Genomic DNA, 18042 nt, shown 5'->3' with positions numbered 1-18042 from the left:
AATGATAATTATTTCACTTGTATGAACATATTTATCGTCAATTTATGGAAAAAAATCTAAAATTAATGCCAGTTTCGTTAAATGAGAAAGTTATTGAACATTTACTTTAAAGGATATAAAACTAATATAAAAAGCACTTGATCGCATGAAAGTAGTAATTAAAATAAAACAAAGTACTGTACGTGTCGAATCCTCATGGACAAAATAGCAAAATAAATGCAATAAACACAGACTTCTCCTACACAAGAGAGGTCGCAATCAAATGCCAATATTCCATGATATTACAAAACAAAGAATTTCATACAGATTAATGGTTCGCAATTCAAATTGAAGTATTTGGAAACTCGGCAAGGAAAACATTTCGTTAAATAATCCCGCTGCAAATATTTACAATGAGCTTCATCTAATATTAGATTGTGCAAGGAAAGGTATGAATGGCTTCGTTTAAAGACTGTAACAAAACGTAAAAGTAACGTGTGGAAAAACAAGGCAACATAATCAGCGCTGAATTTTTTATTGAGCAGGTGAAACTAGAGAAAAATGTAAGTTCGTTTAAGGAAGAAGTTTTAAACCGTGTAAAGACTCGTCGTCTATTCCGCAGACAAATATTTGGCATCTAATATGTCTGGGTAATGTGAGAAATTTGTAATCACATATAACTGCCAGTAAATTAGCATAAATGCCAACATTTTTCATAAAAATAAGAAATTTTACATTAATTAGATTTACCAGCGAGATTAGCTAGTTTCATCACTTTACCAAGAACGCATACGTAATCGCAGTGTTGTATAATTAGCAATTAACATATATGCCTTAATTTATGCACAATTTAAGTATTAGCAAGATAGCGCACACAACATTGTATACATATATTATATAATATATATATACATATATATATGTGTATGTATAAAAAATATATTTGTATATTTAAGTATTCACCAGATCATCTCACATACTGCAGTTCATATATATATATATATATATATATATATATATATATATATATATATATATATATATATATATATATATATATATATAATAATATACATATATACATACACACACACACACACACACACATATATATATATATATATATATATATATATATATATATATATATATATATATATACATATACTACACATGCATGTCAAACAACCGTCGGAAAAAACCTACATACGCCCAAACAAAATTCCCCATACAAACTTTCCACGGTGTCGTAGCAACATTTGTTATCTGAGAAAAGTAAGTCTTCCACAAAGGACACAAGAAAGACCGTATATTTCCAGATAAAGCATGAGGAGAGCAGCAAGGGAGCGCTTTCCACAATTCCGTTCTAATTTATGACGACAACAATTGCCCTACGGAGGAGCATTCAAGACCTAGAATAACGTCAAATTGAATAGTTTTTAATATCTTTTTATTGTAATTTTGAAGAACCTATGGCGATATAAGAGTCACACGCTATGGTATGAATATGCCACCCATAACCTAAATAAATTTACTGATTACTACCAATAGTTGTGTGGATCAATTTTCTTTTAAGAGAGAGAGAGAGAGAGAGAGAGAGAGAGAGAGAGAGAGAGAGAGAGAGAGAGAGAGCTAGTATAATTTTTCTAATTAAAAAAAAAAAAGACAATTTATTCGCAAAACTAATTTTCAGCAACTAAGGTAGTAAGACTAAAAAATTTCACTACTTGCTGTGTACAGTACTGTACGTGGAAAATGCCAATTAAATAAAAGTCTCCTCACGCCATGAATATTATGAGGTAAGTGGGGAAGAAAGTTATGCATTTCAATATGACACTCCAACGTCATGAGACATCATATACTCAACGAACATATGTGATATTTTTTCCACTATATGCCTAATTGTCCTTAGAGTAGGCAGCTTAAGGAAGCGCCTCCTTTCCGGTTTTCAGAAAGCATATCAGGATGAGGTTACCAGGTTCATGGTCTTCTACAACCTATTGCTATTCACCACAGTCGAATAACTACCCTATTTCAAATTTACTGCCTAGCAGAGAAGAGGCGCAGTAAGATTTAACAAAACGCTGGCTATCCACTGATACAGACGTAAATAAACCCGCAAGCGGACACACAAACAAATACACACACACATATATGTATGTATGTGTGTTCATAAATCATGAATGTATGCGTGTTCCTGTAACTGCATGTGCTCATGAGATTAAGTATATACCTAAAACTCCTCTTTACTATTGAAGACTGAACGCGCCAACACATTAACCAGTTTCTACTGGAGATTGAAGGCGCCAAAGAATTAACCAGTTCCTACAGAAGACGGAAGGCGCCAACGAATTATTCAGTTTCTACTGAAAACTGAACGCGCCAATGAATTAACCAGTTCCTACTGAAGACTGAATGCGCCAAGGAATTAACCGGTTCCTACTGAAGACTGAACGCGCCAAGGAATTAACCAGTTTATACTGAAGACTGAACGCACCAAGGAATTAACCAGTTTGTACTGAAGACTGAGGGCACCAACGAATTAACCAGTTTCTACTGAAGACTGAACGAGCCAACGAATTAAACAGTTCCTGCTGAAGACTGAAGGTGCTAACAAATTAACCAGTTTCTACTGAAGACTGAACCCGCCAACGAATTAACCAGTTCCTATTGAAAACTGAGCCAACGAATTAACCAGTTTCTACTGAAAACTGAACGTGCCAATGAATTAACCAGTTCCTACTGAAGATTGAACGCGCCAATGAATTAACCAGTTTCTACGGAAGACTGAACACACCAAGGAATTAACCAGTTTCTACTGACGACTGAACACGCCAAGGAATTAACCAGTTCCTACTAAAGACTGAATGCACCCACGAATTAACCAGTTTCTACTGAAGACTGAACGTGCCAACAAATTAACCAGTTTCTACTGAAGACTGAACGTGCCAACGAATTAATCAGTTTCTAATGAAGACTGAACGCACCAATGAATTAACCAGTTTCTACTGAAGACTGAACGAGCCAACAAATTAACCAGTTCCTACTGAAGACTGAAGGAGCCAACGAATTAACCAGTTTCTACTGAAGACTGAATGCCCCAACGAATTAACCAGTTTCTACTGAAGACTGAACATGCCAAAGAATTAACCAGTTTCTACTGAGGAACTGGGTCGCCAACGAATTAAAACAGCTCTACTGAGGCTAGAACGTGCCAACAATTTAGCAGTTTCTACTGAAGACTGAACGCTCAACGAATTAACCAGTTTCTGAAAACTGAACGAGCCAACAAGTTAACCAGTTCCTACTGAGCTGAAAGCGCAACGAATGTAGTTTCTACTGAAGACTGAACGCGCCAAGGAATTAACCAGTTTCCACTGAAGACATCAAACGAATCAACCAGTTTCTAATGAAGACTGAACGTGCCAGCGAATTAAACAGTTCCTACTGAAGACTGAACGCGCCAACGAATTAACCAGTTTCTACTGAAGACTGAACGCGCCAACGAATTAACCAGTTTCTACTGAAGACTGAACGCGCTAACGAATTAATCAGTTTCTTCGACATGTCTGCAAATGACTTCCTCATTTCTTCTACACTGAAGGACAAGGCAGCTCCTGCAACCGACAGAGTCACACAATAAACCGGACCCTAATTCCCCAAGATAGAGACATTCGGTGTTTATACGATCGCCGGAAATTGAAATGAGAAAACCCGAAGGGAGATTTAAGGCTACGTGGCTTAGTATTCGTTGAAAGGACATTGAAATGATGGTATCTTCACTCAGAAGGCATCATTTTATCCCAGGGTTGTTGGTTGTTAGCTGATGTTCTTTGTTTGCAATGGCCGTTGGTTATTCCTGGACATCCATTAGGAGCCATTTCTGTTGTCCTCTTTCTACTTCTGAGGCTCGTTATTTGTTTTATGAGAGAGAAAGTGGATACTAAATGGGAGGCAATGCAATAAGATGAAGAATATATGAATGTAACCAATTATAAACTAAATACAAATATTTTTCATTTATATGTCCATCTATCTACCAATCTATATACCTTATATTGTATATTTATATATATATATTTGTATATATTTATATATATATATATATATATATATATATATATATATATATATATATATATATATATATATATATATATATATATATAATATAATATGCCTTTTCCCCTTGACATATGGGTCAGGAGTGTTAACCTTCCAGATCTCTCGAAACTTATGAAGGATAAGATCGTCAGCTTGATGGATCGGTAATTTGAGGTGGCTCGGTTATGTGGAAAGAATGGACTATTAGCCCGTGAGCGTTAGGATAAAGGACAGAAGACATTTAAAGTGATGGATAGATGGACTGGATGAATTACTGGTAAGGAAAAGCCTAAATATTTGAGAACTGTGAAAGTGTGTACAAGATAAAGGCAAACGGACCAGTGTAGAGAGAGAGAGAGAGAGAGAGAGAGAGAGAGAGAGAGAGAGAGAGAGAGAGAGTTCGATGCACTGCTAATAAATCTTTCGTTTAGGTAAACAATCCGGCTAATGATGTGGAAGTTCTCTACACAGAAGATTCATCCATGACTCAGCAGTAAACGCTAAAATGAGGAAATGTCTACCGTACACTTTTTCTTCTATAAAAAAATACAAATATAAAACATAAGAACAAACAAACTACGACGAAAAAAAAGGTACAAAGGGTACGATATATCGTAAAGCTCACTCCCTGGATTATGAAGAGTAGGGCTGGAGGTCCAAAATTACGAACATGCACAGGACCATTTCGCCCTTATGAGCATCATTCATACCCATTTAGGCAAGATTTACGATACCTGGTTAATCTATGCTGCTGGGGGAAAATGGCCAGACGCAATAAGGGACATCGTTCGAAATTCATGGCTACGTCAGTCATAGAAATCAAGATGCTCGATGAATTATGATGTAGTCGTGTATTATGTCTGATGCATAAATACATACACACATATATACACACATAAATATATAAATAAATACATAGACAATCGAAAATCTATGCTGGCAATTTATATGCATTTAAAAACATAATCTTCTTCAGCACATAAGTAAAAATTCATACAAATATTATACAATGCATATACGTTTAAAAAACAATTTTATTGCCAACATAAGTAAAAATTCATACAAATATTTATATACAATACACATACGAATAATTACACCTACTTGTATGTATACATATTCTGGACATAAATTTCTACCCATCCTGTGTGAGTGTATAGTTTTATATATATATATATATATATATATATATATATATATATATATATATATATATATATATATATATATATATATAGAAATCATCAACACAAATCACGTGTGGAACAGAAATAAATTTCTGACTCACGTCAGGATCAACTCAGGTCTCAGGTGGAAAGCATGGCCCAGTGGATAAACACCCTTGCTTTCCACCTGAGAGACCTGGGTTCGATCCTGACGTGAGTCAGAATTTATATATATATATATGTATATATGTATATATATACTGTATATATTATATATATATATGTATATATATACTGTATATATATTATATATATATATATATATATATATATATATATATATATATATATATATATATATATATGTATATATATATATTTCACGTACACGTAGCATGTTTATAGTTATATATATAATTTTTGACTATAATTATGCTATCTGCACACACGTATTAAAAAAAGGCCTAAATCATTGGAGCTACGGCTACTCTGCTGAGATTCCAGCCTCCCCAAGCAAAACGTCTTACTCGCAATGGTCATAATTTCTTCAGAATCGCACGCGAGCGACTCGCTCAAGCACGCCAAATTGAATTCATGAGACGGTTCATCAAGGGTAATCTGATTATGCGCAATCCCCCTCGTTGGGCAAAAGTGTTTTCGGCTTGATTCGGGATGGCTTCGTTGGCTCTGTGCGGCTGAGCGAACTGCGAAAATATTTGTGTCAGCATAGAACATACTAAAAAAAACTATGACCACGTTTATAAAATTACCTATATATTTTTCTTATATATATATATATATATATATATATATATATATATATATATATATATAATCATTCTGAATTATCCATTCTGAGTGAAAATGACAGACATAATCAACTTACAATCACGTTGGAACAGAAAAAAATAAATCTGACTTTCATCAGGATCCAACCTGGTTTTTCAACTGAATAGCAAAGGGCATACTGAACTGAACCACACAAGTTATATATATATATATATATATATATATATATATATATATATATATATATATATATATTAACTTTATCACATACACAATTGTTCTGTGCATTAGTAGAATTACTAAAGGACCTCATTCAAACTGGATGGTATTTAATGGAGTTTTTATTCAAAAAGTTACAAGCTTTCTTGGACAAACTGTCCACATTATCAAGTATCCGTACGGATGCCGAGAATGTGATAGTTATGAAAGCTTCTGTAACTCTTTAATAAAACTCCGTTAAAATACCATCCAGTTTGAATAGGTCCTAAGTAATATATATATATATATATATATATATATATATATATATATATATATATATATATATATATATATATATATATATATATATATATATATATATATAACTTCACCATAGAAGGGTGGATGACCTTTAGATACACGGCTATTATCTTTTCAACAAGGTTGCTAAAACCGTGTCTTGCAAATCAGCAGAAGGCATATGGCATATTTTGGTGGTAACCCTGCTGAACATTGATCAGACTAAGCCCTCCGCATGTGAATCACAATTTGTTTATCTGTCTTACTAAGAGTAAAGAAATTTTCGATTTCTGTCGTGAAATTAAAAGCTACATTTCACAGTCTCGAGAGACCGAATTGTAGTACTCAGGTTTATTACATAACCGAGAGAGTGACTTTTCGAATCTAGTTCCATCACTTGGAATTGGTTCAATTGCAAACTCCCCAAAGCCGGAAATCTCTCCAAGACTTTGTGACAAAAAAAAAAAAAAAAAAAAAAGTGGGGACACTTTTTCGGGACGATTTTTGCCGACGAAGGTTCAGGGAAAGTTAGGTTTGGAATCCGTAAAAGGAAAGATGCTCCGAGGTGTTAGAAGGCTGGGTAACTTTTAACTGGCCTCATCAGAAAGTTAGATGAGGGAGCGGCTCCTCGGATGCTCTTCGTCTGTTCTCATTGGGGTGGGGGGTGTTGCGAAATACGGAGGGTCATTTTATCATTTACTGATTATTTATCGATTAAAGGATGTTCTATCTATCCCAAGGGCAAAGTTCTTTACCAATATTCACTTTAATAACAAGGATTATTCATGGTCCAAAATTAACAGACCAAAATAATGATTTCTTTCAGACAAAAGGTTAATTTTCGAGTAAACTGAAAACAATCACATATAAGCATACTATGGAGTACATACATACACACTCATAAATATATATATATATACATATAATATATATATATATATATATATATATATATATATATTATATATATTATATACATACAATGCAGACGGGAATATACGTATATACCTGAAACACGTGATTGGAACCGATGTTTAATCCAAGCATATCCAAAAGGCTTATTTTTTATTCACCGGTTGTTATGGGAGGAGGCAACAGGTGATGATGGATATAAAACTGTAAAACAGCCCTCACGTTATATACAGGAAATTTTGCATAACATGTTACACTTGGGAAAATTGAACAATTTTTCGAATAAAATCGTACAGAATTATAGAAAAACTGCTAAATTTCCACTTTATCAGTCTGATATAAATAAAACAATGAACAAATATATACATGCACATTTGCAGTATTTATAATTACGTAGGTATATATGTTATTATGTATTGGTGCAACAATCGGCTAACGTTTGTTAGGGCCGCGGATCGTACTATAACTACTGCCAATTAATCAGCCCAGCAGCAAAGGAGTACCAGTACTGCTGGAGTCAAGGAAAGGGCCTGGGGCTTGCAACCTCATTTCTACTGGTGTAATCCCCTCCGAAGAGGAAAAAGGTGTATGTCCTTCTAAATATATATATATATATATATATATATATATATATATATATGTGTGTGTGTGTGTGTGTGTGTGTGTGTGTGTGTGTGTGTGTTTTGTGTGTGCGTGTATGTCTAAAGTTATATATTACATATACTCACACACATACATCATCATCAGCAAATTCGATAACTGAAAAGACTCTACTCCACTCCAAAATGGTGTAACAATTCCTTATCTCTTCACCGCTTTGTGTTAACGAGGCCATCCTATTACCAAGATATCGGATAACCATATTCAGAGCTTAATGGTTCTCCTCTTTCTTTATTGCTCCACGGATAAGAGGAATAGGAGCGACTGACGAATAAATAAAAAGGCGTACCCAAAAGCAAAGGGGGATATACGAATACAGGAAAAACTTGAAAACACTGGTTCACGATGGAATCAGTTGACTGAGTCGAACAAGATGATTCTTTTTGAATTGAATTGTAAGGTATGGCAATTCCGTGTAAAGGCAAAACTACATATATTGTGCATGAATAAGCGTTAATAAATTATATAACCACGTGCATATAGCTATAGCGGCAATAATATTCAGTCACAAAAAAGCGCGCGAGCGCGTTTTTAGCATTAAGCTGTTTCCACTACCAGAGGATAGCTCCCAAGAAAAAAAATAATGATTACTACCACATTCACACTTATTTTTCTGAATCGTGGATGAATCCCTGTACAGGAAACTGACACAGCACTAGCTGTTTAATACTCATACACAGCAGGCTCATCAGGAAGGCGTCAAACCCTTCTACACAATTTGCCATTCAACGCTATCTTGTAAGCACTCTCTCCCTTCTTGAATGCTGTGACCCCTCCTCCTCCATTCCTATACCTCTTTCACACAATCCCTTTCTAGGTATCTCTCTCCTACTTCTTCCCAAACTTTCCTTGCTGTGTGTCCTTTTCATCAACCTATCATCCTCCATTCTCTTCACATGACCGAACCATCTCAAAATACTCTGATAATCCCTTTTACCCAAAACTAACCCTTGTACCATTCCTTCCATGTTTCCATTTACCCATGAACATAACTCTTGGTCAAGTTTACTTTCAATTTCTAATCTCGCAAACATTTTTTTTCAATTCTCACTAATCTCTGCAGTTTCTCTTCAGTATCTCCAATCAGTGCTGCACCTTCCCAATAATATCAGTCATTCCATACCTACTCTAAATTTTAATCTTATCTCTATAACTTTGTAATTTGCATCTACAAGGCCTATCTTTGAATTTCAGCCTCTATCCGTCAAGATTCTGAATATTATGGTTTCATAAGCCAATAATAATTAAATGAAGATAAATCATATATATATATATATATATATATATATATATATATATATATATATATATGTATGTATGTATATGTATATATATAAATATATATAGTTTGTTTACATAAATCAATGTTTGTGTATGTATATACAGACACATGTATACATAATATACAAAGACGCACCACCCGCAGCTAGTCAGGGCCACTGCATCAAAACTGACAGCACCAACAAAGGCATCTGCTCAGCCAGCCGGCGGTGATTATGGAGATGAGCTAACAAACGCTATCAACTTCAGAAAACCCCTTATATCGAAAGGGAGGGAGATTCCCTTAATTTGAATGGATGATACATACATACATACATATGTAATTAACATACGGACTCATTTATTCCATTGAATTTCTAAAGAGAAATATGTAAAAATACTGCGTCATTATCAACAGCATCCTCACACGTGTGAGATGATACTAAGACTGCATCAAAACTGGTCAATACCAAACAAGGAAAAGTGTGAGAAGGATAAGAATTTGGAGCGGCTGGAGGAGGGGCGGGGTGGGGGGCCACAGAGGTTGATTGTGATTGGGGAAAGAGGGTTGGGGAGTGAGAGACAAGGGCCCTAAAGTTGTCTGGTAATCCCTGGCTCTAAAGGCCCAATCAAAGAGCCCTAAATGCGCTAGAACGAGAGCTCGAGTTAAGGTACCATCTGATGCTTCATTAGCAGTGTGTGTGTGTGTGTGTGTGTGTGTGTGTGTGTGTGTGTGTGTGTGTGTGTGTGTGTGTGTGTGAGAGAGAGAGAGAGAGAGAGAGAGAATTTCTGTCTGCAGTCGACTGGGAATCACCTCATTCGTCTCATTAACCTCATCTCATAATCATCCTGCATTAGGTGGGAGAGAAACTCTTTATCAGGGAGTATATGGCCCTTGAAAACACTCTTGTCATTCCCAAGGCAGGGTCCTAAAATTTCTTAATTAATTCCGGGGCACCGTAAGATTATTTTGAGTCATTTAGTGGGAGTATTTGCGGAACTTAAGAGATTTAGGAGATTATGAAAGAAACTTGAACTATTCTTGACTAATAGAATTCTATTTGAATTAATAATAAAGGGGTCTAGTTTAATCATAATTGACTTCTAAATTCTATTACGCTATGCATTTAACTCATAGTACACATACGGTTCTTTGCAGTAGACTATACTAGAGCGTTTTTCTGCAAAGCTTCCAAATAACCTTTATGAAGAAAATCTAAATAATTTAACAAAACTAGTCGGAATTTGAGCAAACATTATTTAGTGGCACCTCTTAAAATATCTACAGATCTAATACAGTTACTACAGAAACTGAAATAAGGAATAAATAAAAAAAAACTTGACAACGTATAAATTCATAAATTTTATTAATGACGCGCAAATATTCGAATTGACTGGAAGCTTCCTTGAAGTTCGCCTTAAGTAAGTACACGTGTGTGTGTACCATATATGTACACATTTATAAATGTGTACATATATGATACACACATACATATATGTGTATATGTGTATATATATATATATATATATATATATATATATATATATATATATATATATATATGCAAATAACATCAAGGTTCTTGTTAGTAATCAAGCAAACATGATACATTCAAAACACGAACAGAACAGTAAGTGCACACAATTACTTGTATGCATGACAGAAAAACCACATTGTGCACAGAACACATCTATATCTACGAAAGTTATTCAGACTCTCTCAACGGGAACACCATCGAGCGACAGAGTCTTCCTCGAAACTAAAGTCATTTCTGTGTCCTCTTACGAAGTCATATCCCGTTATTACATCATCATTTCTAACGTGCCATTTCCCGTTGGGTCAACCCCCTCTTTTCTTCCCGAGGTCCTCATTCTCCTCCGATATTGGGAGTCGCTGCTGTTATTTGGTTTCCGAATTGACTGAAGATGGTTCTGACGGAAAGATAAGATTGTATGACGAGACCTACTAAGTGCTCAGTGATATACTACGATGTCTTAACTGTTAACACTTCAGTCAATGCTTTCGGCTGTTACTGGAGGTACGAAAAGAGAACAAACGAGATGCTGATGATAAAGGGTAAGGGTATGAGGTCTTTACTTCATCCCCGTAAGGGAGTAGTGCCGTCAGTACACCTCAAGCAGTTCTTTGCCGCGTCCCTTCCGCTCCCCCCACCCCCCACCTGCAACCCCTTTCATTCCTTTTTACTGTACCTCCGTTCATATTCTCGTTCTTCCATCTAACTTCCTATCCTCTGCTAACAACTGTTTCATAATGCAACTGCGAGGTTTTCCTACTGTTATAATACCTATAAAATTTCCTTTACTCTCAGTATCCCTTTCAGCGCTGAATGACCTTACTGGTCCCAGCGCTTTGCCTTTGGTCTAAATTCTATATTCCAATTCCAGCCCTTACTTCATATCCAAATATAACAGAGGGCTCTAAAACCTCTGACGGCTGCGGAAAAGAGCTTACGGTACTCGAGAGGTCATGAGTGAGACTATCACCGTGAGCTTATTTTGTTGCTGAAATCCAAATTGGAATATGTCTATTCCGTCGTGGTCTCCTTGCACACAGCAGACAATTCTAGGCATTAAAGAAAAAAAAAAGGAAACGAACATCACAAACGAAAATGGAATCTATAGTGTATCAGAAAAAACAAGTTCTCATAACATGCTTCCGAATAATAGGTTGCGTTAAATGTACCTGTGCCATGATCATCTCATGAAATTTATGACACAACACACACACACACACACACACAAAAAAAACGGGAAAAATTTTAAAAATAACTCGAGGAAATTTATGACATAACGCAAAAACACAATGGGGGAAAAATGAGAAAAATTACGTTATAAGGTACTAAAGAAATGAGGGCTGGGAAACGCAACTCATGTACACTTTCACTGTTACATAATTGCATCAGAAACTCTCCAGAGAAGTTAAAGTTAATTTTTGCCGGAGGGACCCAGTTATTTTGATTCTAATGTTCGTTGAGTATAAGTATACCAAAGCTTTCTGGTTTTAATGGATATGCCGGCAAATTTTAGGCCAAGTCCTCCGAGATATTTACATCACCTGCCAAGAGTAAAATTACTGATTTCCGAGACTGTGATACTGACAATTCATAAAATAACTTTAACCTGAGAATTATTAATATTAAATAAAAATGTAATAAATAGACTAGATTTTACCATTACTCGCTAAATGTTCAACAAATTGAAACAAGTAAAAAAATGCGCCGAACTTTCTTCGGTGCAATCAAGTTTTCTGTACAGCGTATAATCAAGGCCCCCGAAAATAGATCTATCTTTCGGTGGTATCGGTATAATGCTGAATGAGCCACGGCCCAAGAAACTTTAACCACGCCCCGGTGGTGGCCTGTCCTACATAGTTGCCAGACACACGATTATGGCTAACTTTAATCTTAAATAAAATAAAAACTACTGAGGCTAGATTGCTGCAATTTGGTATGTTTGATGATTGGAGGGTGGATGATCAACATACCAATATGCAGCCCTCTAGCCTCAATAGTTTCTAAGATCTGAGGGCGGACAGAAAAAGTGCGGACGGACAGACAAAGCCGGCACAATAGTTTTCTTTTACAGAAAACTAAAACAGCACCAAAATGGCAGCTGTGCTAATCAACTTACCAGTACGGTGAGTACGGTGAACATTCACTTATAAAACCAAGCATAGAGACTTTGTTCAATAGAAAATAAAAAAAGGTGCTTAAAATTTAGAAAATACCCAAAAAGCACCGGCTTAATCATGACTCACAAAACACCCCAACAAAGGAGACATAACTGATATTAACTTACAATTACCGGAACACAGTAACTTAAAATAAAAACTAAAAATAAAAAAAAAATTCTTAACAACGAAGACATGCTCAAGTTACATCAGTTAATGAAACCCCTACCAACAGAAGCTAGTAAAGTAAGCGCCGAAGAGTCTTCGGCGCAATCAGGTTTTCTGTACAGCCGCTGCAGCTTATAATCAAGGCCACCGAAAATAGATGTATCTTTCGGTGGTCTCGGTATAATGCTGTATGATCCGCAGCCCATGAAACTTTAACCACGGCCCGGTGGTGGCCCGCCCTATATCGTTGCCAGACGCACCATTATGCCTAACTTTAATCTTAAATGAAATAAAAAACTACTTAGGCTGGAGGGCTGCAATATGGAGGTTTGATGCTTGGAGATGGATGATCAACATACCACTTTTCAGCCCTCTAGCCTCAGTAGTTTTGAAGATCTGAGGGTGGACAGAAAAAGTGCGAACGGACAGACAAAGCCGGGACAATAGTTTTCTATTACAGAAAACTAACTAGTGTAAGTATTAACATAAAAGAAAATGGAGAACTGGTTAAAAATATATTGTCAAATGCTGCAACGAAGACCGAGTTAATATTCAGGAAGAAATGTCTAAGTAACTGCCCAGATAATTTAGTCATTTGAGGCACAGATAAACATGACTGGTGATGGAATGGAAAGGGAAAGAGTAAATCTGGAAAACTTTGTGACTCTCATTAGAGATAAGACGGTTTACTGGGACCATAAATATTGGTATCCGATTATGAAGTTTTACTAAAAAAAAAAAAGTACGTCTAGGAGACTGGAAGTAAAAAGATTAGTAAAACGAATATTAAAGAGCGTTAACGCATTATATATATACCTATATATATATATATATATATATATATATATATATATATATATATATATATATATGTATATATATATATATATATATATATATATATATATATATATATATATATATATATATATAATATAATGCGTTTTACTTTTTAATATTCGTTTTACTAATCTTTAACTTCCAGTCTCCTAGCCATACTTTTTTTAGTAAAACCTCATAATCGGATACCAATATTTTATGGTATATATATATATATATATATATATATATATATATATATATATATATATATATATATATATATATATATATATATATATATATATATAATGCGTTACCGCTTTTTAATATTCGTTTTACTAATCTTTTAACTTCCAGTCTCTAGACGTACTTTTTTTTTTAGTAAAACTCATAATCGGATACCAATATTTATGGTATATATATATATATATATATATATATATATATATATATATACATATATATATATATATATATATATATTTATACATATATATTATATACCAGTTGAAAAATACAGTACATTATCCCACTGAAAGTATGTAGCAAGGGCCCATAATGGTATTCAGGTGAATAGATGAAATATATAACGCAGAAAGCCTTCCTCCACCGCTGTGGACTTTTTCAAACTATTGCACTTTGATAAAAGCTCCGCTGTGGTACTCAAAAGCCCACTGCGTTTAAATTCAATCTACATACGTGACTATAATTATGGATTATATATATATATACATATATTAACTTTATCACATACACAATTGCTCTGTGCATTAGTAGAATTACTAAAAGGACCTCATTCAAACTGGATGGTATCTAATAGAGTTTTTATTCAACAAGTTACAAGCTTTCTTGGACAAACAGTCCACATTATCAAGTATCCGTACAATGAGCAGGCGCGTAGTCCGGCTGTATTTATATCTGTGTGCTGGGTACTTTTAATCCGCGTCTGCTCATTGTACGGATACTTGATAATGTGGACTGTTTGTCCAAGAAAGCTTGTAACTTTTTGAATAAAAACTCCATTAGATACCATCCCGTTTGAATGAGGTCCTTTTAGTAATATACATATATATATATGTCCACAGGGTATATGTATATGTATATGTATATATATATCATCTATTTACGTGAATATCGTGGATCCTTTATATATTTATTTTTACACACACATTATATATATATATATATATATATATATATATATATATATATATATATATATATATATATACACAGCACATACACACATATAAAAAGTAACCAAAGAAGGAATGTTTCAACAACCAAACTATAGCACTGATTCTTTCAGCGATGAATATAAATACCCGATACAAAGAAATAAAAAAAAGAGGCCCTAGAAAGCTCTAGAGTGGATAGACGTGAATATAGGCTGCACAGCATCTCACAGGGGACCGGGCAGACGTACAGAAACCCCATGTAGGGTCGGAAGATGGGAAGAGGATAGGGATCTTCTAAGAGGCGCGGGAGGATGGTTACAAACAGTTGAAAGGTGCGCAGCAAAGAGGAAAGGAAAAGAAAAGTAATGGAGAGGCTGAGACGAGAGGCACTTCAGCAGGAGAAGCCTCAGACGGAGGCCAGATCTCACCTCAGTTTCTGAGTATCGTCAACACAGAATATTGATCGGGGAGTGAGGGTTTTTTATTTACATAGGGAGGAAGTGTCTCCAGTCCGGAATAAAAAGTTCCGTTTTAGCTTCACAGAAAGGGATAAAAAGAGAAGGTTTTTTTATTCAAAAGATGTACTATATATATATATATATATATATATATATATAGTATATATCTATCTATATATATATATATATATATATAGATATATATATAGATATATATATAGTATATAGTATATATATAATATATATATATATATATATATATATATATATATATATATATATATATATGTAAGCGTGAAGGTGTCTGTGTGTGTGTGTAAACTTCCAAACAGCACACTCTTTTTACCAATCTGTCATCCTTCTATCAGTTAATGTGCAAGGAATGGCTGGTAATAGACTTTTGTATTAATGTGGTTTCCTTCCTGGCAATTTGATATGTATTCGATTATAAAACTAGAGATGAGTATAATAATAATAATAATAATAATAATAATAATAATAATAATAATAATAAAAACATACTCGAAACTGTCAAATCCTAACTAGGCATCCTATCGTATGCAATAAAGAAGCAAAGTTATATAATTCTTTTACTTTTCTTTAAACCCCTTTTAGTTTTCTGTAAAAGAAATCTATTGAGATGGCTTTTTTCTAACTGCCCTTTCAGACCTGAGGTTAGAGGGCTGAAGGTTGGTATGTTGATCACCCACCCTCCAACCATCAAACATACCAAATTGCAGCACTCTAGCCTCAGTAGTTTTTATTTTGATTTAAGGTTAAAGCTAGCCATAATCGTGCGTCTGGCAACGATATAAGACAGCCACCACGGGCCGTGGTAAAGTTTCTATGGGTCGCGGCTCATACAGCATTAGCTTCGAGATTCACCGAAAGACATATCTATTTTCGGTGGCCTTGATTATGCGCTGTACAGAAACTCGATTGCGATGAAGAAACTTCTGCGCATTTTTTACTTGTTTCTGGCAGCGATGGAGACAGACTTGGCCTCCTTTGAATATGTGTACAAAATCTTCCCAGTTACATAAACGTAGAGGCCACGTGCAGTGACACAAGATGTCTCAGAAATAAAACTTTCTTGTTTTACGTAACGTGGCTATTTTCACATTTATTGGTTATTTGCATGTCTAGCTGTGGACTTACCAGATTATATGCAGATGAAATACGCGGGAAATTAATCTTAAATGTCCCTATTAAATCTATTTATTCATTAACTTAGTTCATCATTAAAACCAAGTAATACATCCAAATTTACTTCTGAATTACGCATGTCAAAGACGTTTAATTTAGACAAGCAAAACGAAATATTACGGAATGAAAATTAAATAAACTAAATTACTTGTCATGAAAAAATATTACTAATAGCTCAAAAAACATTAAACTATTATTGAAAATATCAAAACCCTTTTAAAGAACAAGAATTGTTTGTTAGACCAAATTTTCACGAAACAATTAGTGAAATGTGCCAAGTGGCATCCATGATAACAGACATGAAAGAGCAAAGAGATTTGAATATACTGTGGTACAATGATTTCCCGTTAAAATAATTAAGGCCATAAAGACTAATGCTATTAACATTTTGTAAAATCGAACAGTAATTCCAGAATAGTTACACAGAGCGATTAAGGCTAATGTACTGTACAAGAATGTCATATATGCAGAGGTCAATAATAATTAATATGATTTTTTTTTATATTTTGGGTTTACTCAACTACATATTCGTAATTTTAGATCCCGAAGTACACAATATAAAAAGTACACAATATAAACAGAAAATATGTGATGATGTTAAAACAACTTGCATGTTCAAATCATACGCAACATATTAAAGACAATACTTTCAACCCATAGGTTTAGTTTCATATATATATATATATATATATATATATATATATATATATATATATATATATACATTATACATACACATATGTATATATGATATATACATACATACATGTTATATATATATATATATATACACACATATGTATATATGATACATTAATATACATATATATATATATATATATATATATATATATATATATATATATATATATATATATATATATATATATATATATATATATATATATATATATATAAAAAACTGTCCTCCTTTTGACAACGACTTCAGACACTCAGGGTGAGAGATTTAGAATGTTAATATATCGATAAAACAAACGAAAAATAAATTACGAAAAACGAGAAAATCTTGGCATTATTATTGATAAAAGTCATTCTCAAAAGCTACGGAAAAAAATGAAATGTCAAAGCTGTTTCCCGGGAGAACTACCAAACAAACATATGGCTTTCTTAAGAATTCACATTCCGCA

General features: G+C 34.1%; 1 protein-coding gene across 8 annotated transcripts in view; it reads right to left on the bottom strand.

The window, feature by feature from the left end:
* Positions 1-18042, bottom strand: part of LOC136847803 (capping protein inhibiting regulator of actin dynamics-like) — a 346484-nt gene that overhangs the window by 62343 nt on the left and 266099 nt on the right. The gene's annotated exons all lie outside the window — the stretch shown is intronic.

This window comes from Macrobrachium rosenbergii, chromosome 17, assembly GCF_040412425.1.
Source record: "Macrobrachium rosenbergii isolate ZJJX-2024 chromosome 17, ASM4041242v1, whole genome shotgun sequence".
NCBI classification, from domain to species: Eukaryota; Metazoa; Arthropoda; class Malacostraca; order Decapoda; family Palaemonidae; genus Macrobrachium; species Macrobrachium rosenbergii.
Note: the sequence above shows the minus strand (reverse complement) of the source record. Positions and strands in the feature narration are given on the sequence as shown.